At 42.5% G+C, this 27,179-nt stretch overlaps 1 protein-coding gene across 2 annotated transcripts in view; it reads left to right on the top strand.

Annotated features, from left to right (window-relative positions):
- The window catches only part of LOC101743528 (dynein regulatory complex subunit 7), a 198,743-nt gene that overhangs the window by 92,461 nt on the left and 79,103 nt on the right, over window positions 1-27,179 (top strand). Inside the window, exon 1 of one of the 2 annotated variants that reach the window (XM_038020261.2) lies at window positions 1,963-2,176. The exons of the other annotated variant lie outside the window; for it this stretch is intronic. The gene's annotated coding sequence lies outside the window, so the exon portion shown is untranslated. Of the gene's footprint in view, window positions 1-1,962; window positions 2,177-27,179 lie in introns of those variants that run through there. 2 annotated transcript variants of the gene reach the window in all.

Genomic DNA, 27,179 nt, shown 5'->3' with positions numbered 1-27,179 from the left:
AGCAGGAGGAAACTAACCTATATTCTTGAATAGAATCCTCCAAAGCACTACTCAAACGCTCATAGTCCTGGTTACTTGCACAAACCTGTTCTTGAATTTCCTCATCGTGTTGTATTATTGGGGCGACGGTGTCAGTTACCACTTGGTTTTCTTGTGGTTCGATGGGAACAGGTAGCGCTTCGTAGCGTAGTCGATCAAGAAGAGACTGGTCCAACAGCCTAAGCCGCTGGATAGCCCTCACCTGATCTGACAGTCGTTGTGTCGAAACATTCACGGTCGGGCACAATGTCTGAAACACAGAGAACATTTTTGAGCGATACGCAGAAAGGTTGGTTTCTCCCTCCGTAGCCTCATAGTACGCTCGCATGACATTCATATTTATATTTTCGTTCCAACGCATGCGAGAGCGCACTACACCACTGGTAGCGGGGACCGTAGACGGGACATTTCGCCTCGTTGATCCCAAGCGTGCCAATGGTGGGCGGCCCCGGCGCACAGGTCTTGGCGGCGCAGGGGACGGCTGTGTTTCGTCGCTGGATAAATTTTCAATTCTCGTCGGACTTGGAGAGCCATCCGACGAACACGACGGAATACATGGTGATGTTCTTCGTGCGCCACAGGTCACCTGTCTACACTGTCGACTTGGATTTTTCCTTAATGCAGTTGTCGTCGACATGGACGTGTCACATTGCAGTTTTCTTTAAATTCTTTATTTTCGTTTTTGCATCCAACTTTACACTTTCTCTTTTTGTTTTTATCATTTTTAAAATTTAATTATTTGTATTTTTTCTATAAATATTTGTAAAAATTTAGGTAAAATTAAATAAATTTGAATTTTGCAATTTTTGACACGTCTGTTGTTGTAGACGGTTTCCATGGTTTATTATTATTATCTTTGTAGGCAGACGAGCATACGGCCCACCTGATGGTGAGTGGTTACCGTCGCCCATGGACATCAGCAATGCCAGAGCCAAGCCGCTGCCTACCGCTTAATACTCTCCACAAGCCTCGTTTGAAGAAGGACATGTTATAGCGCTCGGGAAACACCGTGGAGGGGAGCTCATTCCATAGCCGGATGGTACGTGGCAAAAAAGATCTCTGGAAACGCACTGTGGATGACCGCAGTGGCTCCAGGTAGTATTTTTTTTTTATTGCCTTTGTAGGCAGACGGGCATACGGCCCACCTGATGGTGAGTGGTTACCGTCGCCCATGGACTTCAGCAATGCCAGGGGCAGAGCCAAGCCGCTGCCTACATTATGTATAGTATGGATGAACTCTACTCCGGTGGTGGGCGGTGCGATAGTAAAAACGAGACGTTGGTATCATCTCGAACAATTCCTCAGAGCACTCCCCATGGAACATGCGGTACAAAATACAGAGGGAACCGAAGTCCCTCCGCAGACTCAGAGGCTCCAAACGATCCGTGAGAGTGGGATTATCGACAATCCGAACGGCTCTCTTCTGTATGGAGTCAAATGGAAGAAGCTGGTATTTGGGAGCCCCGGCCCAGAGATGGGAGCAGTACTCCACGTGAGGCCGGACTTGTGCTTCATAGAGCAAAAGTCTTTGTCCAGGCGTGAAGTACCGCTTGGCTCTGTTGAGGACTCCCAGCATTTTGGACGCCAAATATCGACTATCACCAATAAATGCCAGTTTACGAATGCCGTGTGCTGGTGTAATACTTGGAGAACGCTATTGCCCTTTCTCCGGCGAATACCTTAGTCGAATTTTGCACCATTAACGAGAAGAGATGCGCTCGTGCTAAAATAGATCAAACCACGCGCAGTTTCTAATGAGTCCCAGATAGTTTTCACTGCGCCTAAATAGACAATTATCAATTGTCATTGTCAATTATCATACAGACAAAACGAATGTCGCATAAAGTAACAGAAAAGATTCCATAAAAATGTTTTGACTGTTTTGAATACAATAATTCGCTTCGAACGATAGATGAGTCACGCGACGATCACTCCCGCGCGCGACGTGTTCTCGCCCCTCGCTGTTGTGCTTTACCTGCCAAACTAAACAAACGGGCATCGACGGCCCGCCTCCCTTTGGAGCTTTCTCGACGCTCCGAATTATCGAACCGTGAGACGCGAAACAGCAACCGTTGCTGTCCCGACGATACCTACTTCCATTGTGATGAAAACTGTGTGAATTTTGGCGGATTCCTCGGTAAGAATTAAACTTGTTTTTTTTTATTGCTTAGAAGGGTGGACGACCTCACAGCCCACCTGGTGTTAAGTGGTTACTGAAGCTCATAGACATTTACGACGTAAATGCGCCACCCACCTTGAGATATATTAAGTTCTAAGGTCTCAAGTACAGTTACAACGGCTGCCCCACCCTTCAAATAAAAACGCATTACTGCTTCACGGCAGAAATAGGCAGGGCGGTGGTACCCACCCGCGCGGACATAGAAGAGGTCCTACCACCAGTAAATAAACTCCTTACAAACAAACTTCGTTTTGGCCGCGATCCGTTTTGTATTTAGTTTCCTACGAACTTTGGACTTGTGTCATTGTAGCACCGCTGATAGCTTATACTTATAGCTCCGGTTTTGTCTGCGTCTCGATCACTCAGCAAGTTCTCGACCCGCGTCATTGTCAGAACGACGGAGAAACGCCCCGGGTCGTAATACCACACACAGATATTTCACTCCTTAATGTAGATATAACGGTGTATATATGTACTAGCTGGCCCGGCAAACGTTGTTTTGCTATATAAAGTATTTCTAGTAAAGAAATAGCCTAGATACCGACTGCAGCGCCATACGCTAGGCTGATTTATGAATCTAAACCATCCAGGGATCACCCTAAAAACATCCACCCAAAAAAATCATTCAAATCGGTCCAGCCGGTTAGGAGTGACTAAACACACGCACAGAAGAAATATATATATACTAGAGGTCCCGCTGTAGTCGAAATTCGACTATATTAATTGGAATTGTAAGTTTGTACATTTAAATGTTTTATATGTATTAAGAAATGACATCATCAACATCAATTACACGTCATTTTTCGATTTTTATTATTTAGTAGGAGACGATGTTTTATAGATGTTATAGTTACGTAATATGTGCGTAAGATAACATCGAAAAACCTTGTTGTTGTTGTTTTTGAATGAATAGATTTATCATAGGTCTTAGCTTGACTGTGTGATACATTGCTTGCTATTGAACACTGCGTGGAATTATTAAATCGAACGCAATACGGAGGAGAGAGAGGGGCGTGAGCTGGTATCGGGCCAGCGATAACAAACACGGTTCCGTAAAAAAAGCACTCGCCGCGACCGAATCGATGACCGAGGCATTATTTCAGCTTTATCGTTTTTGCGGCGTCCATAAGTTGGCACCCCGCACGCTCGCCGAAAGCCAGTAAGTATGTAAATTACGGTCGCGAACGTCGGCCCCGGGGTGCCCACTTATCTATTCAAATTCGGGTGTCTCGCTGGCTCGGGCGTCCCGCGCTAATCAAAACCCGATCAGCCATTAAGTCCTCTCGCTATCTGCGCTTAGTTTACGAGCGGGGCGCGGGCGGCGGGGTATCGGCGATCACTTATTTACGTGGCCGGGGCTGGGTCGCTGTTCGGCGCCTGAAAAACTACCCTCGCGTCGTGGAGCGGCGCCGGGGCGAGCGTCCTGTGCGCCCATAAACCCGACGCGGCTTTCGCAATCAACCACGCCGCGGTTTTATGAGGCCGCGCTCGCTGCTTCGGATAAACTCAACCAGGTATCTGATATTGGAGGTTTTATAGGAGACATGCGGCGGTTTACCTGTCTTATAAGTTAACGAGGTATTTCGTTTTAAATTCCGACAGCGCTCAACTGAAGTGCGTTATCTATATATTAATACGTGAAGCAAAAACTTTGTATCCCTTTTTACGAAAATTGCGAGGACGGAGGACTATGAAATTTTCTACACTTATAGAGAATACAGAGAAGAAGTGCACAATGCTAATATTTTTTTTAAATAATGCATAAAAGATACATTAAATCAATAAAGAAAACATTACACACACTACATACCATGTATTTGACGCACACACGCATGCATACTATTTATTGTCAAACTTTTGTTCTTGACGTCTGTTGTCAAATTGAGAATAGATTAAATATTGTTTGTCTTCGTTAATATTTTTTATAGTGTAGTCTTGGCGAAATTTGTGATTATAGAAGTATAAAATACAATCATAATAGTGTACAAACTTACAATTCCAATTAATTATAGGCGAATTTCGACTACTGCGGGACCTCTAGTATTATACAGATGCGCTAGCGTTAGCACGTGAGCAACTTTTCAGGTACACGCGAAATGCCTATACAATTTTAAGGTGACAATTATTTATTGACTTCAAAGGCAGACATGTTGTGACTCCCTGACTTCAGCTTGTAGTATACGTACTAAATACGTACTCAACAAATGTTCACTGACGTCCACGGTGAAGGAATAACATCATGTAATAAAAATCAAACCCGCAAAATTATAATTTGCGCAATTACTGTTGGTAGGACCTCTTCTGAGTATGCGCGGGTAGGTACCACCACCCTGCCTATTTCTGCCGTGAAGCAGTAATGCGTTTCGGTTTGAAGGGTGGAGCAGCCGTTGTAACTATACTGAGACCTTAGAACTCATATCTCCAAGATAGGTGGCGGAATTTACATTGTAGATGTTTATAGGCTCCGGTAACCACTTAACACCAGGTGGACCGTGAGCTCGTCTACCCACCGAAGCAATAAAAAACAGGAATACCTAACAGCACAGCAAACGATCTGTCTAGATGAGAGTATAAATTTTAAAAGAATCAATAGAGTAATAAATGCTTAAATGCAGGCGAAATGTAGCGTCGAGGGGTATATTATTGTCGACCGCTCCGTATAGCTTGTATTTTTCCCCCCCGTACGCAATTGGGAATGTTAAGTTTATTAAGGGATGTTCGGATATTAACCGCTCTCTGACACATTACATTAGGGCTAATTCAATCGTTCGGAGACATTAAAATTCATTTAGAAAAACAAACGTAATATTTAATTGTTGAAATATATATTTTTTACTGGAGGTAGGACCTCCTGTGAGTCCGCGCGGGTAGGTACCACCGCCCTGCTTATTTCTGTCGCGAAGCAGTAATGCGTTTCGGTTTGAAAGGTGGGGCAGCCGTTGTAACTATACTTGAGACCTCAGACCTTATATCTCAAGGTGGGTGGCGCATTTGCGTTGTAGATGTCTATGGGCTCCAGTAACCATCTAACATCAGGTGGGCCGTGAGCTCGTCCACCAATCTAAGCAATAAAAAAAAAATTATGTATACTAGCTGAGTCCCGCGATGTTATTGTCTCGCCGTTATTGTCGTACCGCGGGTGACGCCGCGGGGCTAAGCTACTCTAAAAAAAGTAGCCTAAGTTACTCCTTATCATCAGCTAGCTGTCAATGAAAGTCCTGCCACAATCGGTCCAGCCGTTCCAGAGATTAGTGGGAACAAACAGACAGACATACAAAATAAATAAATAAATATTTTGGTATATGTACTGTATAATATACATACTTACGCATTTAGTAAAAAGTGTTTATTTTATTATTACAAACAGACACTCCAATTTTATTTATTTGTATCGATGTATATGTGTAAATTCAATATATTTTGATACAGATAAACTTAGAATACATTTTAGTGGTATGTTTATTTATATTTATTGTTATCGGTTGAGAAATTAAGAATCGGATAATTCAAAACTCAAATATATGACTAGTGCGTTTCGTGGCTACAAGATATTGATTGCGACTATGAAATCAAGGGCACACTTACATTTGTAATTTGAACATCTTCGTATATGATCTTAGTATATTGCTGCTTTTACCATCATTGTATTTGAGACTCATTTAAATTCGAATAAGAAAAAAGTGTTTAATTCTTGCATCTTGCCATGCCTTACGTATGGATGCCAAACATGGGCATTGACTCAAAAACATCTTTTGAAACTAAGATCGTGTCAAAGAGGAATGGAAAGGAGTATGTTGGGCGTGACGCTAAAATACCGCAAAAGAGCAGCAGACATTAGATGTACAACAAAGGTGGAAGATTAAATACTAAAGAAAATAAGACAGTTAAAATGGCGATGGACAATGGCGTATGACAAGAGAAAGCAGAATGAAATGGACTAAAATTATAACAGAATGGCAGCCACGTGATGGCAAAAGAAAAACAGGTAGGCAAGCTAGAAGATGGACAGATGCTATCAAGATGATTGAAGGGACAATCTGGTTGAGAAAAGCTACCAATAGAGAAGAATGGAAGCAGCTGGAAGAGGCCTATGTATCACAGGACACGCTGATCACTGAACCGGGAAACCCGTTGTGTTAGATTTAAGTTAAAACAATCTGCTACTGTATGTAAAAATCATTGTTTAGTATCAGCAACAAAAGGATTACAAAAAAAAATATCGAATACTCCACTAATCATTCGCTACATCAGAGCAATCAAACATACCAAAATATGCATGTTCTATCGGTATCTATTGTAATTTCTTCACTAAATAAATGCGAAAAATGTTTATCCTCTATCCGTTCCTAAAACATTTATCTAATCGTGAAGAAACTTGGGGAAACGTGGGGTGTTAGGTTTTATTTTCGTTACGGATTTTCTTGATTCGGTCGCCGCTCAAAGCCCGCGATAAAGCTTAAAAATATTATTTTCACATTAATTTCGCACTCAGTAAATCGTCGATACGAAGCGATTACCTTAGATTCAGAGGCGAACATGATACGAATAGTGATGGATAGGAGATTTCCACGTATAAGTCGACAAGGAATTCTTAATCTAAAGCAGTTTATCATACAAACGTCGATATTACGATTACTTATTAAAAAATTCTGGTGAAAATGGAAAGGCTTATAATAGAACAAAAAAAATTTATTCAAAATTTAACGATTCCGCTTTTGCTACTATAACATGTTTGATACCTTTACAGCGAACAACGGCAGTGGGTAGTGGGTAGGTATACTGTAGTATACGTCATGCGGTATTATCGTATTTTTACAGAGATCAATGGATAACGCCGACGCCACCTGGCCTTCCTTCGCTCCAAGCATTGATTACACATCGGTGTGCTTAGTGCGAGTTTTTTAACGTTCTCGATAGCGTAAAAGTTAACTCAATTTTGTATGCAGCTGGAACATCGTGTAATAAAAATCAAACCCGCAAAATTATAATTTGCGTAATTACTGGTGGTAGGGACCTCTTGTGAGTCCGCACGGGTAGGTACCACCATCCCGCCTATTTCTACCGTGTGGCGTTTGGGTTTGAAGGGTGGGGTAGCAGTTGTAACTATACTGAGACCTAAGAACTTATATCTCAAGGTGGGTGGCGCATTTACATCGTAGATGTCTATGGGCTCCAGTAACCACTTAACACCAGGTGGGCTGTGAGCTCGTCCACTCATCTAAGCAATAAAAAAAATTCTTTAAAATTACATATTTAGAAAATTACATTATGCACTATTCATACACAGTATATGGGAATAACCTAAGTAAGTTTTACTGCTTCTTTTCTATGTATATAGGTAAAATACGTACAGGCATAGTTGAGATGTTTCATTCAGAAAAATTACTATCCTTTTTGTACTGGCTTCTGTAAGGTTTGTTGTAAAATAATTAAAATAAAATGTATCATGTTAAAATTAAGACAATTTTCGGATTGCCAAATAGCAACATTGTTTGTGGGAGCAATGGCAGTAGTGGGGACGTGACATAATAAAAAAGGCGGTAGTCTGAAAAAACGGCAGAGAAAACCGGTGTATTCTGTAGTGAGCACATAGCTAAAGATTGTACAAGTGGAGTTACAAATAAAGCAATACAGAATTAAGTGAACTACTGCGATCTGTGTGTTATTTTCTGACTGTTTGGAAGCGGAGTTCTACTCTTTTTTTTTTTTATTGCCCTTGTAGGCAGACGAGCATACGGCCCACCTGATGGTGAGTGGTTACCGTCGCCCATGGACTTCAGGAATGCCAGGGGCAGAGCCAAGCCGCTGCCTACCGCTTAATACTCTCCACAAGCCTAAAAGACTTCTACTCTCATATTCGTATTTCGCACAACACATGACTTTGTAGGAACATATCTACCGTTTTATATAGGGTTACCTGTATTTTAAAGAACAATTTAATATTCTAAACGAACCTTACGTAGGGGTACTTGCAGTACGCACGTACATTCGACTGAATTATGTAAAAATATAACATTTTCGATCCGAACCCAGCGCCCTCGTGGCAGCCTAGGGCTCCGGAACCGGCACGAGGTGCCCGTCGAACATGTGCCACGATCCGCGGCGTCGTATCTACTATTTTAAAAACTATTGTCTAATCACTCACCGGGACTGATGACACCGTCGACTCACGCCTTATCACTTAGGGAGAAGGCTTTAGGGCAGGAATGGATAAGGATTAGTGATAATGCAAACCGTAGCGTAGACGTACATGAGTGTACCGTCCCGTTTGAGAAGCCAGCAAAAAGTGACAGATGTCAAGTCGCGAAGGCACCGTCAAATCGCGACCCGTGCTGCCGTGGTCAAAACTCAAATACCCACAGATTGGTTTCGAACATAACATATTCATCATCAAACAGTATACACAGTGGTCGCTGTAATTCTCGATAATGTTCTACGTCAAATTATATTACGGTTAGGTACGTGTGTTAAGGGATATCTTGGTTGCACTAAAGCCGCGTCCACCACAAGAACCAATGGTATGAGGCGGCACGCGGTCGACAGCTATATACAAGATATCTCAACAAGAATTTTTAAAGATACGATTTAAGCTATAAGGGAGTGATTTTTTCAGTGGCGGATTTACCCTAAGGCCTGGTAGGCCCGGGCCTAGGGCGGCCAGATTTAGGGGCGGCCCCAATCGTGTCAAAAAAATTATTATAACGTATGGTGGGCGGACTGCAGTGCATGGTGCAATCTATACCGCATCCTTAAATACTCTATTTATCATCTCAGCTATTATTATTATTATTATTTATTATTCTAAACTTATGGTTACTTTTACCCACACTTCCCACCCGCACTTGTGATAACAAGTAGCTCCAAATTAATTATGTTTAATTAGATATTCAAATATTTAAATCGCAATTAAGTGTTGAAAGTTGATAACACTCGTGTAAAAGTTATCATAACCAAGTATGCCAAATTGGCGGGAGTATGTTAGAGCAAATAACTAGTTATAACAACTTATGTACCATAAAACTATTTAATTTCCTAAATTTCTAAATCTATTTAGATAAAAGTTGGCAATAAAGTAATTTCATTATTTGTAGTCTCTATGGTGGCTGTTGAGAAAGAGGCAGCTGATGGCTTGGGGCCTAGGGCGGCCGAGACTGCAAATCCGCCACTGGATTTGTTCTATACTAACATGTGCCTTACGTTGATATTTTGGATACAGAAAGAATGAAACATATCGCATTTTCCCGGGATATACTGTTGTTAGTACTGCTCTCTGCCTCCCCAAACTACTGCCAGTCGATTTGTCGTGTTTTCTACGTAAAATCGCTGATTAGTTCCTCAAGCATCGGTCACCGTCGACGACGAACCAATCCACTGAGTTTCTCGCCGGATCTTCTCAGTGGGTCGTGATTCCGATCCGGTCGTAAATTCTGCGGAGCACTGCTAGGTTAGTGTTAGCAACGTCGTCAGGTTTGAGCCCCGTGAGCTCACCTACTGAATAGGTTACGCTGGCATAGCCTCTCAAGGCTACCAGCTCAGGTAGAAAAAAAGAAAGTTACTGTCAGGACCAGATTTGCATGAAAGAAAATTCAATAAGATTAATGATAAATTACAGCTCTCGAAGCAATGTGAGGGCGGGTCGCTAGTACTGTATACCTAAATATGTGGGTATATAATTAAAACGATAAAAATCTGCATAACGTTTGTTTGAAGTGAACAAATCGAACGAATTTCCGAATTCGATTGCAAATTGTTACTTTCTAGAAAATTCGAAAACTCCGTGCCCGTAAGTAGGAAGTTTTGAATTTGTTTCAAGGTCGAGGTCATAATTTATGCCTGACCATGCCAACTCAGCGTTCTTTGGACCGAAAGAGCGATCTAGGGGTGGTTTCAATGCAAAAAGAATAACTCCTAACCGTCTCGAGATAAGGTTTATTTTTGAAAATTATTTGCTGTTATTCTTGACGTGTACCGTGATCTTTTTTTCGTCGCGTTAAGGTTGCTTTTCGTTTGTTGATCTCGCGCGTGTTCGAGCCGAGAGTGCATTGGCTCTATATAAAGTTTTACGAGAGATTTTGTACTTAACTTGTATTAGTTTCATCAACAAATGAATTTAGTTTTCGCTTGCCGTTTTAAGGTATACATCAGACTGCTTTTTTATTGGTTTCGATTAGTGGAAACGTTCACCGCGGCAATCTTGTGTAAGAGGTTGTCAGACCCCCAAAGGGATGACAAGGTGAATGTTTGAAGTTTCAAGTCGTCGTAGCCCGAAGGATAAAGCCGCTTTCAGACTACGCAGTAATATACATAATAGCACATAGTATTTAGCTCATAGCACAACAATTCGCGCACCATACATTGTTATGGACACGTTCACACTGTACTGTACTATATATTATTGGCTAAGTTTTTTTTTTTTAATTGCTTAGAAGGGTGGACGAGCTCACAACCCACCTGGTGTTAAGTGGTTACTGAAGCCCATAGACATCTACAATGTAAATGCGCCACCCACCCTGAGATATAAGTTCTAAGGTCTCAAGCATAGTTACAACGGCTGCCCTACCCTTCAGACCGAAACGCATTACTGCTTCACGGCAGACAGGATGTTGGTACCTACCCGCGCAGACTCACAAGAGGTCCTACCACCAGTAAAAAAGGCTAAGTATAGGCTGCTAATGCTATACTATATAGTGCTATAGTATAGCGTAGTCTGAAAGCGGCTTTAGACGCCCGGTGCATTCGTATCGAGTGATGCAAATCCGTATCGTTATCCCAAAAATCACGAGAATCTTGATGCCAATGCTATGTCCAAAATCAATAAATATCCTATGTAGCTATAAAGTAACTATCCTGGCATGGTCGCCATGTGGTGGGGTTTGGTCACGATAAATTAGAAGAGTTGTAATAATACGTCCATTTAGCTTGAAGGTCCGGTTTATTGTGTAAAAAGGTATAATTAGTTACAAGACAGTAGTTCTGAAGAAGCACTTTAAATAAGGCTGTTTACATACCTGAATGGTTACACAATACAATCGGTGTTCTAATACCGCAGACAGGTACCAATTTTTGTAATGAAATTGGAATTGCTTAGATGAGTGGACAAGCTGATCGCCCACCTGGTGTTAAGTCGTTACCTGAGCTCATAGACATCAACTACGTAATTCCGCCACCCAACTATTCCCTGGTAGCCTAAGAGGCTATTCCAGCAACACCCGGACGAGTAGGTGAGCTCATTGGCTCAGCCTGAGAGAATTTGCTAACACTAGCCCTAGCAAGAGCAGTGCTTCGCTGAATCTATCATCGGATCGGAATCGCGACCCATTTAGAAGATCCGGCGAGAAATTCAATGGGTTAGTCAGTCATAGTAGAATTACTTTTGCACCGACGTTTTTAACACGCTTCCCCATGTGTTTGTTTATCAAAGTATTTCAACGTAATTTTTATAATAAAATAGCTGACCCGGCAGACTTCGTAGTGCCTTAATCGATAAATAAAAGACCTAAACTTTTGTATGAAATAAACTTAAAACAAACAAAAGGAACCCGTCCGACGGGGGACACATCAAAGGAAAAACAAAATTGTTATTTTTATTTAATTCCGAGCATTTTCATATTTATCTACGTTTTAAACCTTCTCTGGACTTCCACAAATAATTCAAGACCAAAATCAGTCCAGCCATTCTCGAGTTTTAGCGAGACTAACGAACAGCAATTCATTTTTATATATATAGATAGATAAAGATAATTATCCACGTAGCAGTGTTTACTATTTTAATTTAGATCATACTTACAATTATTAACATAAACACATGTACATTGTTAGCTAATGTTTTTAGTTACATCCACCTTTATGTTTTTTTTCTCTTAATGAGAAATTGACGTCATCAGCCGACAAACGTGTAGGTTCCGAAGTGAAGCCATATCATTTTGTGATTGTTCGTTGTGAAGCGAGTGAGCTCCGAGTTCGCGAGTTGTGTACGCGATGTTTTGTACACAAGCAATAAACGAATACAGAGCGTTCGATGCTCAGAAATTCCAATTTTATGTAATGCGTCTGCGATTCGCAAAGACTGAAGAAAATACTATATTATTTTTAGCGATTTCATTTTTTTTATTGCCCTTATAGGCAGAAGAACATACAACCCACCTGATGGTGAGTGGTTACCGTTGCCTATGAACGTCAACAATGCTAAGCTGCTTCCTTTTTTTTTTTTTTTCGGGCCGGGCCCGAACCTCTTACGAGTTCTCCGCGCATAAGGGGCGCGCGGGGTATGTGAGACTCAACGATCTGCAGGTGTTGAGAGCAGATCGCGGGCCCAAGGATTTTAGGGCCCACCCACTAAACGACTCCCCTGCACTCTTACACCCGACGTCCGATCTCCGTCCGGGGTCAGAACCCGGTCAGAGTAGGGGGGTTCCCGCGGTCAACACTACAACCAGACACGCGGCGCCACCCCGAGGACACCCGACTGACGGGTCGTCGAGGCGATAGTCGACGACCAACGACGTCGGTCTCCGCGGTACGGCAGCCCTACCAGGCCGCCCAGGCGATGCCACTGGTGTTCCGGGATACCCCGCTGGGCCAGAATCAGCCTGCCGGTTCGGAACGCGATACATCGCCGACCGGGTTGCTCTTCCACAGTATGTTCGGCGACGACAGCGACGATGAAAATGCGGACCGCATCGCAGTCCGCAGCCGCCGTCGCGTCGTCCCGTCCTCCTGGTGCCAGCGCGCTAGACTGACGGTAGCGTGCGGCGCAGCCTCAACTCCCTGAGGTCGCCCCTTGACCATCACCGGGAGGAGACTGCCTCCTCATAGGGGCCTTATAGGCAGAAGAACATACAACCCACCTGGTAGTGAGTGGTTACCGTTGCCTATGAACGTCAGCAATGCTAAGCTGCTTCCTACCGTAACTTTTTTTATGGCGTACATCATATCGTAAAGTGTTAATTCGGGAACGCTTCAGATAAATTTAACAAATATTTACCTGAATGGCCGGCATTTTTCAGTGGCTTTGGAAAAACATCAGCACGACGTTCCTTTATTAAAGGTTAATAGACAGCTCATCGATGAGAACAGAGAGCAACATCATATTGTGAATTCGGTCGTACTATATTGTCTTAATACTTATGAGTACCACAGCAACAACAGTAAAGGTTATTCATCAGGCAGACTTCAATAAAAATAAAATATTATTATCTTGATTAGGTTTTATCTTTAATAAAGCCTCGTCTATGCCTTCTGTTCGTTTCATGGGTTGTGTGGGTCGCGGGCGCCGCGTCCGGTCGCTCGCCATCGCTCCAGGATGATCGGAATCGTTGACACCGCGCCAGCCGCCTCGCGGAGGAATGACCGCGCCTCGTTAATTGTCGACTCACCTTCGCGCAAGGGCGGCCCCTCCGCCCCCGCGCCTCGCACCCGCGCCTCGCACCCGCCCCACACCCGCCGCTCACATCTAGGGCTCCTACTTTATAACTGATCTTCGAATACATAAGAAACACAATGAAACATGTACGTATTCTACAAGACGTAGAGATCAAGAGCAAAGGCGAAACGTATTTAAAGAAACTAGAGGTCCCGCAGTAGTCGAAATTCGACTATAATTAATTGGAATTGTAAGTTTGTACACTATTATGATTGTATTTTATACTTCTATAATCACAAATTTCGCCAAGGCTACATTATAAAAAAATATTAAGAAAGACAAACAATATTTAATCTATTCTCAATTTGACCACATACGTTCAGAACAAAAGTTTGACAATAAATAGTATGCATGCGTGTGTGTGTCAAATACATGGTACCTATGTAGTGTGTGTAATGTTTTCTTTATTGATTTAATGTATCTTTTATGCATTATTTAAAAAAAATATTAGCATTGTGCACTTCTTCTCTATATTCTCTATAAGTGTGGAAAATTTGATACTCCTCCGTCCGCGCAATTTTCGTAAAAAGGGATACAAAGTTTTTGCTTCACGTATTAATATATAGATTATCAAATAATAATATTCATTTGCTCAGCTGAACAAAAATAATTGTTAATTTATCGGACTTTTATTGAAACAGCAATGTAACGCGCTGCTAACACGCCCTGCACTCTCTCCAATCTTTAAATTGTCCATATCATAATTTATAATCGTGATAAATTGCATGAAAATTGTTCAATGCAACAACTATTAGTATTCCCCCCTATTTCTGCCGTGAAGCAGTAATGTGTTTCGGTTTGAAGGGTGGGGCAGCCGTTGTAACTATACTGAGACCTTAGAATTTATATCTCAAGGTGGGTGGCGCATTTACGTTGTGGATGTCTATGTGCTCCAGTAACCACTTAACACCAGGTGGGCTGTGAGCTCGTCCACCCATCTAAACAATAAATAAATAAAAGTCGCCTACTTTTTATTCAAGTTTTTAGACGAGCATACCTGAGGGCGAGTGGTTACCTTCGCCCATGGATTTCAGCAATGCCAGGGGCAGAGCCAAGACGCGGCCTACCGACCAAGCCGCTGCCTACCGAAATTTCCGAAAGCACCGTCCTTCCTTTTCCCTACACCCTATATACTTGTGCTTACATAAATATTAATAATTGATTTCGTCACTGTCGTCCTCCGATAGCTAATTTCTTGATAGGACGTCCAATTAGTACAGGCAACGATAGCTCCACCAGCCTACCCCGTTAGGAAGCAAAAGATCTTATCGCGAGATATGAAGATTCCCGCTAGGACTCTGTCCCGTATTATAAAACAAGACCTGAAGCTCGGTGTTTATCGTCGCTATACAGGACATGCCCTAAATCAATCTTTACAATTAAAGCCATGCCCTGCTCTAAAGCCTTGTTCGGACTAGGCGAGTATTTTAGTCGAGTACCGAGTTATTTAGTGGCTAAACTACTCACTACTCGCCCGAAAAAATAGAGCAAAATGGATTGACTTGACTAAATTATTTACTAACCTACTCGACTAAATTTGTGGTGCTCAGACACATTTAGCTACTAAATTACTCGTACTCGACTAAAATACTCGCCTAGTCCGAACAAGGCATAAGCGACACGGCGACATTGAGTCCCTTAAAAAATCTTTGGAGCAAGCAGTGGCGAAATTTCCCTTGGAAGCAGTGCTTAAATCTATAGAATCGTGGCCAAACAGATTAAAGGCCTGTATAAAAGCCAAAGATGGCCATTTCGAATAGAATTTTTTTTTTTGCTGAGACTTTAATAAATATGTAGATATACATTTTAGGGATATTACATTATACTTCATTAAAAAAATATATTCATTTGTAGCAGTACTTAAGCAAAGCAGGCCTGTTGGAACAGGGTTCGACCTCACGGCTCACAATGGCTACATTCAACAACGAAGATCAAACAAATTGTTTATTAATTAGACTGGTCTCTGACAAGTGACAACCCTAGGTGTCACGTTACCTATGACGGTCGCCAACCCGCGCTCCTGTTTCCACAAGCGTCATCGCCTCAGGTCGCGTGTTGTTTTTTACCGATAAGAATGATCGTTCGCTTCGTAATACGTACATAGGTACTTGTAATTGCATGAAAGCAGCATCGGTAATGTTAAAACTTTCAGAGAACGTTATTAACATGTTGAGCGATTTCATTATTTTCGTCTAAAGTCTTACTTGTGAGTCCGCACGGGTAGGTACCACCACCTATTTCTGCCGTGAAGCAGTGATGCGTTTCGGTTTGAAGGGTCGGGTAGCCGTTGTAACTATATTGAGAACTTAGAGCTTATATCTCAAGGTGGCTGGCGCATTTACGTTGCGGATGTCTATGGGCTCCAGTAACCACTTAACACTAGGTGGGCTGTGAGCTCATCCATCCATCTAAGCATTAAAAAAATTTAGAAAAGTGTGAAGATCTTCGTTGTTTTGCGTCTAGGCCGGTTTCGCAAGACTGTTTTGCAGCAGAAATAGGCAGACTGGTTAATATGTGCAAACTATAATTGAAAAAATTCAAGTAACGATATCGATTTATTCGATTTACTGTGGTCACGTCTCAATGTGAATGTTTGTACAAATAAAATTTAACTACATGACATACGCTTTCGTAATTTTGTACTTACTACACACAACGCCATCTATCGTATTCTTTGTGTACTAGATGATTATCTTATTGATGATTAGTTATGTTACTGTAATCTCTTTGGAACGTTGTAACGTGCCAAATAAAATGTCTAATCGCCTCTTTGGTATAATGGCTATGACTACAACAACACTGCGGAGACTGAGTTCGATTCCCAGCAGATAAATACATTACAAAATTTTCATTCGGGGCAATTTGACAAGAAAATTTATTTAAATCAATTAGTATACTATATTCAACGGCTGAAAGGCTTTAAGCGACATATTTGCAACTTTACAGGAGACTCATGAATACAAGAGCCACATAAATGACTATAATGGACTGAAAACTCATTTGTCCACTCCCAACGAAAAATCTTGCCAAAATCCACAGACTAAAAATCGGAAGAAAAAAAAAACAGTTTAAAAAAAAAAAGAAATGACGTAGTTTTAAATACACATACAGCCTGGAAAATACGATTGTTATGATGAAGACATCGAGCGCGCCCTTTCGCTTTCATTCATGCCGAATGCTCGACTAAAACAAACTTTATATTTCGATTTTTGTATGTGTGCTGTTGGCACCGACGGCTGCACTGCGCATGTGTGCGCGCGGAAAGTCAAAGATTATGAACATTTTAAAATTACTTTTGACCGCTTTTAACCCGTGAAATGACGGTTTGGTAAAATACTAATTTTGCTGTTGCTGTGGGAGGCGTGTTGTTAGCTAGTCATTATGCCTTCCGATTCGAAGACTGGGATACTATCGACTTCGACCTCATGTCTTAAGGCACATGGCGGCATTCATGTTGTGATGGAAAGAGGGGGGGGGGGTTGTTGAGGGCCACGAAGGAGAAAATTTCCATCGAACTGGTCACTATCTGTAGATGTTGATGAAATCAAAATAATGAAATATTTGAAGCACACCAGCTCATGAGCATAGAACAACATAAGCCAATAGTCATTTTAATCGATATATCTCGTTAGCTTATGTTAGGTATTAAACGCAATCTCTTAATGGTTTTAGTTAAAGAGAACTCATCGGTAATTTTTTTATATTTGAGATTACCTAAGTTTCGTTAATTTTACGCTGAAGTATTCATATGCGTCCTCAGTTTAGCTTACTCAGCCTACTAAGGTTAAATGAGGTCTCGATTTGCTTGGAATAATCTAGTCATACCGGTATTTGTCAAACACCTATAATCGATTAATATGACAAATTCTTTCCATTTCTCTTCTTTTCAATTCACAAACACTAGGGATTATGTTTCTACATATCTTAGCTGGATGGTGTCCCATTATCAAATGCTAACCTCAGGGAATTTTGACATTGAAACCTTTAAGGCACGAACGACCACTTGATAGCCTACAATGACAAGACATTTTGTTTTTGTTGCTGTATTTTTCAAAATAGGATTCATAAATACGAGTTAATAATTGATATTATCGTAACGACTGGTCTTCTGTCTAGAAGTTCTGTCTCAAGGTGGGTGGCGGCATTTACGTTACTGAGTCTGTGCTTATATATAGAGCGTGTATTTTATGTAGGGTGACTTTGATAACAAAACACGATAGTGTATTGTGCGAAGACTCGATCAGACTAAACTAAGCCCGCTACAACGTTGTTGATGTCTATGGGCTCCGGTGGGCTCGGGTGAGCTCGTCCACCCACCTAAGAAAAAAAAATCATTTTAAGCATAAAGTTGGCTAATTGTTTTTTGTTTTTGTTTTCGTTGTATTCAGAACGTTACGTACGTAATATCCGTTAATCGAACCCTACCCATCTGTTTCAGTTATTAAATTCATGATCTATGACCTGCCCACAAACATAAATATGTACGAGGTATCGCCGTCAGATAAACTTGTAAAAAGTTATGAATGGAACCGAGAGTGGCCCCGTAGTAAAGTTGTAACCTACAATCGACCTCCCCCCCCTCTCGAGTTTTGCCGACGATCCGTTTCACCCATTAGTTTTATTCTGTTTTTACTTTTATGGCTCGAGCATTATAGACTGTTACCCTTCGCCGTTTATATTGCAATCCGTGACAGTTAATGTTGACAGAACGTCAAATGTTGTATTATGACGTTTTAGAAGTTTGTTACTCGGCTAAGTTTTGACAGTTTCGTGATGTGCTCTGAATTTAATTGTGGTTGATACATGAATTATTCATGAAGTCAGATGTTTTCACGTTAAAATGCTTTCAGTCGACCAGTCCGAATAGTTTTATTGCAACGATATTGGTTTTGTAAAAAAAAAGTAATTTGAATTGTGATAAATTTAAATAACAGACACAAAAAACCGCATAAAGAATATAGACAAGTTCATGGCTCATCTGGCTGCCTTAGACGCATCCTCACCGATCTATTTGATCCACTAACACTTTTGTTGGACGCCTGTAGTTTTGGGTTCACGCACAGGTTCACCTATGTGCTTAGTGCGAGTTTTTTAAAGTTCTCGATAGCGTAAAAGTTAACTCACCTTTGTATGGAGATGGAACAACTTGCCGCTAGGGGCGCTGTCCCGACTGCCTACAATTTGAGTTAACGTTTACGCTATCGAGAACGTTAAAAAACTCGCACTAACCACACTAACCATACTCGTCGAATTCGTCGTGAAGCCTAGCTTATAAAATCAGCCCACTGAGTTTCTCGACGGAACCTAACAGGTCGCGATTCCGAACCGGTAGTAGATGGATTTGGAGAGAAGCTGCTCTTCAGTTCTCCAATCTCCTTCAGAAACGCTTGAGCAACTATTAGCATATCCCACCTCCTGGCTGAGCCGTGCTCGCGCACCCGTCCTGGCGAAGCTAGAAACTGCTTCGGGCCTACAGTTATCCTAGGAGGGAATCTAGTGCTTTGTGGAAGGCGCACCCTTTCCTATTATTGAATCGATTTTTAAATCAGTGTGAATCGTAACTCGTTATATCGATTCGTGATCACAATCGAATTCTCATGAATCATCATTATTTCAAAGGACCCATCACTATGCGAAGTAAACAAATGAAAAAATCATTTGTTTCTTTTTAATAATTATCAAAAGCTTGAGAGATTTTATGTAATCCATTTTCTAAGCGTAAGATTTTTGCAAATAATAGCTTTGACAATCGCTTAAGGTCCAATTCGATATTAAGATTTCGTTCAAATCCAAAATCAATATATGTCAGCGTCTTAAAACAAAAAAAAATCGATTCTCACAATATAATTTTCAACACGATCGATAAACATTCACTGCTCCAGTCCAAGAGATCCGAGATTAAAATTAAATACGCAAGGTGAACCAATTCGTATCGCAAACATAATAATACATACATTCGTAAGTCGTATGTAGTATGTTTGCATATAAAGCTTGTACACACGGTCCATTTGGCCGCTTGCAACGTTTATGAGGCACGGTCACGTGCGACCGCCGCGGCTCTAAGTCTAGTGTGTGTACTCAGCTCTCGTTTGTAACAAACTCTAGGGATAGGAAAGGCATATTGAATTATATTCAAAGATAAAAGCATCGAAAACGCATATTGATCATTGTTAATCATTACATAGTCTATCTAGGTCGGCCTATACCTATCTCTATCTTGTATATCTTTCCGTGGGTGCTGTACAGAAAACTAAGGCTTTCGCCTGGGAACCCGGTCGACCAGCCCACTGAGTTTCTCGCCGGATCTTCTCAGTGGGTCGCGTTTCCGATCCGGTGGTAGATTCTGCGAAGCACGGCTCTTGCTAGGGTTCGTGTTAGCAACGTCGTCAGGTTTGAGCCCCGTGAGCTCACCTACCAGTTAAGGTTACGCTGAAATAGCCTCTCAAGGCTATCAGATTAGGTAGAAAAAAAAACCGGTCATCGTTCTCGTCGAGCCCTTCGTCGCAAGCGAAGAATCCATGAAATTTTTGTTAACCCGAGCGGAGCCGGAGCGGGCCGCTAGTCATTAATAAGAAGACTTTAGATCAATCATTGAACATCACTTCATTACATGCCGTGATAACATACTTCCTGCTTATCGCATAGCAACGCGACGACGTAGAAAACCGGTCATTGTTTTTATATTCCCGTGCTGTTTCGCATCGCGCCGCTGTGTACGCGTGTCGCGAACTCAGTACAAAGTTTGAGAATCAGTGGAAACAATAATAGGGAACTGGGAACAAATCACGTTTAGTAATCACTGTGCTTAGTGAGAGTTTTTTAACGTTCTCGATAGCGTAAAAGTAAACTTAAAAACGTAGGCAAACGATCCAAATCCATAAAAAATTTAGTTAACTTTTACGCTATCAAGAACCTTAAAAACTCGCGGTAAGCACACTGACCCCAAATTACTATTCCCCGTGTTATGAGCACCAAAGACTGACATATTTATGTATATACCTTTCAATTTAGACATATATTGTATACTAGCTGACCCGGCAGACTTCGTAGTGCCTCAATCGATAAATAAAAGACCTAAACTTTTGTATAAAATAAAAATCAAGGGATAAACAAAATTGTTATTTTTATTTAATTCCGAGAATTTTCATATTTTTTCACCTTTTAAACCTTCTTTGGACTTTCACGAATAATTCAAGACCAAAATTAGCCAAATCGGTCCAGCCGTTCTCGAGTTTCAGCGAGACTAACGAACAGCAATTTATTTTTATATATATAGATAGAAGATAGATAATAAACACCCTAACACAAAGATCAAACAAATTTGCTCATGTTCACGAATGCCTGCCCAATGTGGGAATCGAACCCACAACCCTCGGCGCAACAATCAGGGCTGCAAATTACTGCACCACAGAGTTGAGCATTTGACATATTTTGATATCTATGGGCCCGGCTAACCACTTAACACCAAGTGAGCTCGTTCACCCATTTAACCATTAAAAAATAAATAGAAATTTGACTTTAATCTCAAAAATCTCAATACGTCCCTCACAAGACACGTAACGTGGTTATAGTTTGAAAACTAGATTAAATCTATAGGTATCGTTTATGTAAGGGCTAGGTACAGCTAGACAGACCTCCGCGGAACTTTAGCGTGTCGTGCGCTCTGGCAATCTGTATATTAATATGTGAGCAAAAACTTTGTATCCCTTTTTACGAAAATTGCGCGGACGGAGGACTATGAAGTTTTCCACACTTATAGAGAATATAGAGAAGAAGTGCACAATGCTAATATTTTTTTTAAATAATGCATAAAATATACATTAAATCAATAAAGAAAACATTACACACACTACATACCATGTATTTGACGCACACACGCATGCATACTATTTATTGTCAAACTTTTGTTCTTGACGTCTGTTGTCAAATTGAGAATAAATTAAATATTGTTTGTCTTTGTTAATATTTTTTATAGTATAGTCTTGCCGAAATTTGTGATTATAGAAGTATAAAATACAATCATAATAGTGTACAAACTTACAATTCCAATTAATTATAGTCGAATTTCGACTACTGCGGGACCTCTAGTTATCTTAGACAGCCGTGTGCGTTGCGACGTTTATATACTAATATATTATTATGTGATATGCTAATATAATATGCAAGTTCTCGTGACCTAGTTTATAATGTCGCACGGTTATTTAAATCCTATATCGTACCAAGATATGTGTGATTGTATGTTAGTGTTGACAATAAAATTATATTCGCAAATGTAATATCGATCGGAGCTTAAAATATTTTGATACATTTTTGTTTTTTTTTATGGCTTAGATGAATGGACGAGCTCAGAACCTGGTGTTAAGTAGTTACTGAAGCCCATAGACATCTACAATGTAAATGCCGCCACCCACAATGAGATATGAGTTATAAGGTCTCAGAATAGCTACAGCGGCTGCCCCATCCTTTAAACCAAAACGCATTACTGCTTCACGGCAGAAATAGGCAGGTTGGTGGCACCCACCCGTGCGGACACACATGAGGTCCTACCACCAGTAATTTTGCAAATTATAATTTAGCGGGTTGGATTTTTATTACACGACTAGCTGACCCGGCAGACTTCGTAGTGCCTCAATCGATAAATAAAAGACCTAAGCTTTTGTATAAAATAAACTTAAAACAAACAAAAGGAATCCGTCCGACAGGGGACACTTTTTATTTAATTCCGAGCATATTCATATTTACTTACCTTTTAAACCTTCTCTGGACGTCCGTGCGGACCCACAAGACGTCCTACCACCAGTAACTGTATTGAAAAACCTGACTTTAAACAAAATAAAATGAGTTATACTTGTGTTCATAATGAGTTAAAATGCATTGAGGATCATAATAACTCAAATAAATGACTAGATCAGATTTTCGACTAGACATCGTTACGTTTCACCTAGAAACTAGCTTTGAGATAACACACACACACCCAAAAACCGTCGAAGCGAAAACCTCTTCATTTTGCGAAGTCGGCTAAAGATTACACACTTAATATCAGTAAGGTGTGTTTTAATATTTTTACCACTTCAATTGTAATGTTCGTCCAATTATCTAATTCGATTATAATCACTGACACAAATATTTTTTTGGTTTTGTTAATAACTTTTAAAAATAATAATTGACCATTTGAAAATTTTTATCTATATATTAATACGTGAAGCAAAAACTTTGTATCCTTTTTTATGAAAATTGCGCGGACGGAGGAATATGAAATTTTTCACACTTACAGAGAATATAGAGAAGAAATGCACAATGCTAATATTTTTTTTAAATAAGGCATAAAAGATACATTAAATCAATAAAAAAGACATTACACACACTACCATGTATTTGATACAGCACATATAAATATATTCTTTGTTAATTGTCAATTGTCAAACTTTTGTTAGTGCTTAAAGTCTGTGGTCAAATTGAGAATAGATGAATATTGTTTTTCTTTATTATTAATTAAGTCTATTATTATTTATGTATAGTGTAGTTTTGGCGAAATCTGTGATTATATTATATAAGTATAATAGTATTTAACAATAGAACCATAATAATGTTTAAACATGGGGGTTGGTGCTTCCCGCTTCCGTAGGTTTAACCCGCGATTCCCTACAAGTGACCCCTGGGTGGTGCTAAACGGGAGCCGAAAACATAACCGGTGGTAGGACCTAGTCCGACTGGCTGGCGACCACCCTCCAACTAGAGTCCGCCGCCAAATAGCCTAGCTGTGTTCCGGCGTGTGGGTTGGAGAGCCAGTTCTATCCCTTCCCTTTCCCCTTCCTTGTTGTGGTTGAGTCTTGGTGACGCCTGGAACTTGCGGAGCAGACGTGCGTGCGAACTCACGGGGCGTGATTGTTTGACGGGGGTATAGGGAGACCCAGTGAAACGGTACCCGCTGCCGCCCGCCGGTCAGTAGGGGACCTGAACCCGGGTGTCTCTACTAAACTCCGCCCCGGGAAGCTGTCCCGCCAACCGGTGTAAAATCCTGCCGTGCGGTCGTCGTGCCGGAGTCGGAGACCGGAGTGGATCCCGGCGATCGCATGCAGAGTGGACTGGGGGCCCTTCCATGCCCTGCGTCAGTCTCTCACGCAACCCGTGGTCGAGCACGTACTATGTTCCGCGCTTCATTCAGGTGTTGCCTCGATCTCACCTCCAACATCCTACCTCTCCTAATCCTACTCTCCGAAAACTTAAACATCATGAAGACGACAAAAAAAAAGAAAAGGGTTTCACAGGCGGTCCCCCATTCCACATTTAATGTGGATTTCAGCAATGTCAGGGGCCTACATAGCAACCTTGACGCCGTACACCACCACCTTGAGACGGCGCAGCCTGCCCTGCTTTTTTTAACGGAGACGCAGATATCTGCTCCGGATGATACCTCATACCTTGAATACCCCGGCTACGTATTGGAGCACAACTTCCTGCGTAAAGCCGGGGTGTGCGTATTCGTCCGGGCTGATGTCTGTTGTCGCCGTCTTCGGGGCCTCGAACAACGGGACCTGTCCCTCTTGTGGCTGCGCGTAGATCACGGGGGCCGTAGCCGAATCTACGCGTGCCTGTACAGGTCCCACAGCAGTGATGCAGGTTCAGCTCTGTTTGAGCATGTGCAAGAGGGGACTAACCGCGTGCTTGAGCAGTACCCATCTGCAGAGGTGGTGGTTCTTGGAGACTTTAACGCTCACCACCAAGAGTGGTTGGGATCCAGAACCACTGACCTCCCGGGTCGGACTGCCTACGATTTCGCCTTGGCCTACGGCTTCTCCCAGCTGGTGACACAGCCCACCCGTGTCCCAGATATCGAGGGGCACGAGCCTTCTTTGTTGGACCTTCTGCTGACCACAGATCCGGCCGGATACAGTGTGGTGGTCGACGCTCCGCTTGGATCGTCTGATCACTGCCTTATTCGTGCTGCCGTACCACTCTCTCGTCCTGATCGTCGAACGACGACCAGGTATCGAAGAGTTTGGCGGTATATGTCAGCAGACTGGGATGGATTGCGTGAATTTTACGCATCCTACCCATGGGGGCGGTTCTGCTTTTCCTCTGCTGATCCTGACGTCTGTGCGGACCGTCTTAAAGACGTGGTGCTCCAGGGGATGGAATTGTTTATTCCCTCCTCTGAAGTGCCCGTTGGGGGTCGCAGCAGACCCTGGTATAACAATGCCAGCAGGGATGCTGCACACCTCAAGCGGTCCGCATACGTGGCATGGGATAATGCCAGGAGACGTCGGGATCCTAACATCTCAGGGGAAAGGCGGAAATATAACGCCGCTTCCAGGTCCTACAAGAAGGTAATTGCCAAGGCGAAGTCGGAGCACGTCGCTAGAGTTGGCGAGCGATTGAAGAGCTATCCCTCCGGGAGCCGTGCTTTTTGGTCGCTCGCCAAAGCTGCAGAAGGAAACTTCTGCAGGTCTAGTCTCCCACCACTGCGCAAGTCCGATGACAATCTGGCCCACAGCGCGAAAGAGAAGGCTGACCTTCTGGTCAAACTCTTCGCCTCGAACTCGACTGTGGACGACCGGGGTGCCACACCACCGAACATCCCCCGGTGTGATAGCTCCCTGCCGGAAATCTGCTTCACACAGTGTGCAGTCAGGCGGGAGCTCAGACTCCTGGACGTCCATAAGTCGAGTGGGCCAGACGGCATCCCCGCAGTGGTTTTGAAAACGTGCGCCCCTGAGCTGACACCTGCGCTAACGCGTTTGTATCGCCTCTCTTATTGCACTAACAGGGTTCCGTCTTCATGGAAGACCGCCCACGTCCACCCTATCCCCAAGAAGGGTGACCGGTCGGACCCATCGAGCTACAGGCCTATCGCGATAACTTCCTTGCTTTCCAAGGTGATGGAGCGAATTATAAATACACAACTCCTGAAGTATCTTGAAGATCGCCAGCTGATCAGTGACCGACAGTACGGTTTCCGTCACGGTCGCTCAGCTGGCGATCTTCTTGTATACCTTACTCACAGGTGGGCTGAAGCCTTGGAGAGCAAGGGCGAGGCTCTTGCTGTGAGCCTTGATATCGCGAAGGCCTTCGACAGGGTCTGGCATAGGGCACTTCTATCGAAGTTACCATCTTACGGAATCCCCGAGGGTCTCTGCAAGTGGATCGCTAGCTTTTTGGATGGGCGGAGCATCACGGTCGTTGTAGACGGTGGCTGCTCCGATACCATGACCATTAACGCTGGCGTTCCACAAGGTTCGGTGCTCTCCCCCACGCTTTTCATCCTGTATATCAATGACATGCTGTCTATTGATGGCATGCATTGCTATGCAGATGATAGCACGGGGGATGCGCGATATATCGGCCATCAGAGTCTCTCTCGGAGCGTGGTGCAAGAGAGACGATCAAAACTTGTGTCTGAAGTGGAGAACTCTCTGGGGCGAGTCTCCAAATGGGGTGAATCGAACTTAGTTCAATTCAACCCGTTGAAGACACAGGTTTGCGCGTTCACTGCGAAGAAGGACCCCTTTGTCATGGCGCCACAATTCCAAGGAGTATCCCTGCAACCTTCCGAGAGTATCGGGATACTTGGGGTCGACATTTCGAGCGATGTCCAGTTTCGGAGTCATTTGGAAGGCAAAGCCAAGTTGGCGTCCAAAATGCTGGGAGTCCTCAACAGAGCGAAGCGGTACTTCACGCCTGGACAAAGACTTTTGCTTTATAAAGCACAAGTCCGGCCTCGCGTGGAGTACTGCTCCCATCTCTGGGCCGGGGCTCCCAAATACCAGCTTCTTCCATTTGACTCCATACAGAGGAGGGCCGTTCGGATTGTCGATAATCCCATTCTCTCGGATCGTTTGGAGCCTCTGGGTCTGCGGAGGGACTTCGGTTCCCTCTGTATTTTGTACCGTATGTTCCATGGGGAGTGCTCTGAGGAATTGTTCGAGATGATACCAGCACCTCGTTTTTACCATCGCACCGCCCGCCACCGGAGTAGAGTTCATCCATACTACCTGGAGCCACTGCGGTCATCCACAGTGCGTTTCCAGAGATCTTTTTTGCCACGTACCATCCGGCTATGGAATAAGCTCCCCTCCACGGTGTTTCCCGAGCGCTATGACATGTCCTTCTTCAAACGAGGCTTATGGAGAGTATTAAGCGGTAGGCAGCGGCTTGGCTCTGCCCCTGGCATTGCTGAAGTCCATGGGCGACGGTAACCACTCACCATCAGGTGGGCCGTATGCCCGTCTGCCTACAAAGGCAATAAAAAAAAAAAAAAAAAAAAAAAAAAAACATAAAATTTCAATTGATTATAGTCGAATTTCGACTACTGCGGGACCACTAGTTCATAATTAATTGTCAACAGCTACAAAACAAATAATAAAATCGTTTGCCAAACAAAAGAGGAATTGGCAATGTACACATTTGTTTTAAAAGAAAATGCCGATTTCTATTTGAATAACAAAAAAAAAAACATATAATTAAAAGTCAGTATTTACCACAGACAGAAAGGAAAATCGATTCACATACAGAAAAGGAGAGTCTTTGCATATTATATAT

This window comes from Bombyx mori, chromosome 25 (assembly GCF_030269925.1).
Source record: "Bombyx mori chromosome 25, ASM3026992v2".
Taxonomy (NCBI): Eukaryota; Metazoa; Arthropoda; class Insecta; order Lepidoptera; family Bombycidae; genus Bombyx; species Bombyx mori.
Note: the sequence above shows the minus strand (reverse complement) of the source record. Positions and strands in the feature narration are given on the sequence as shown.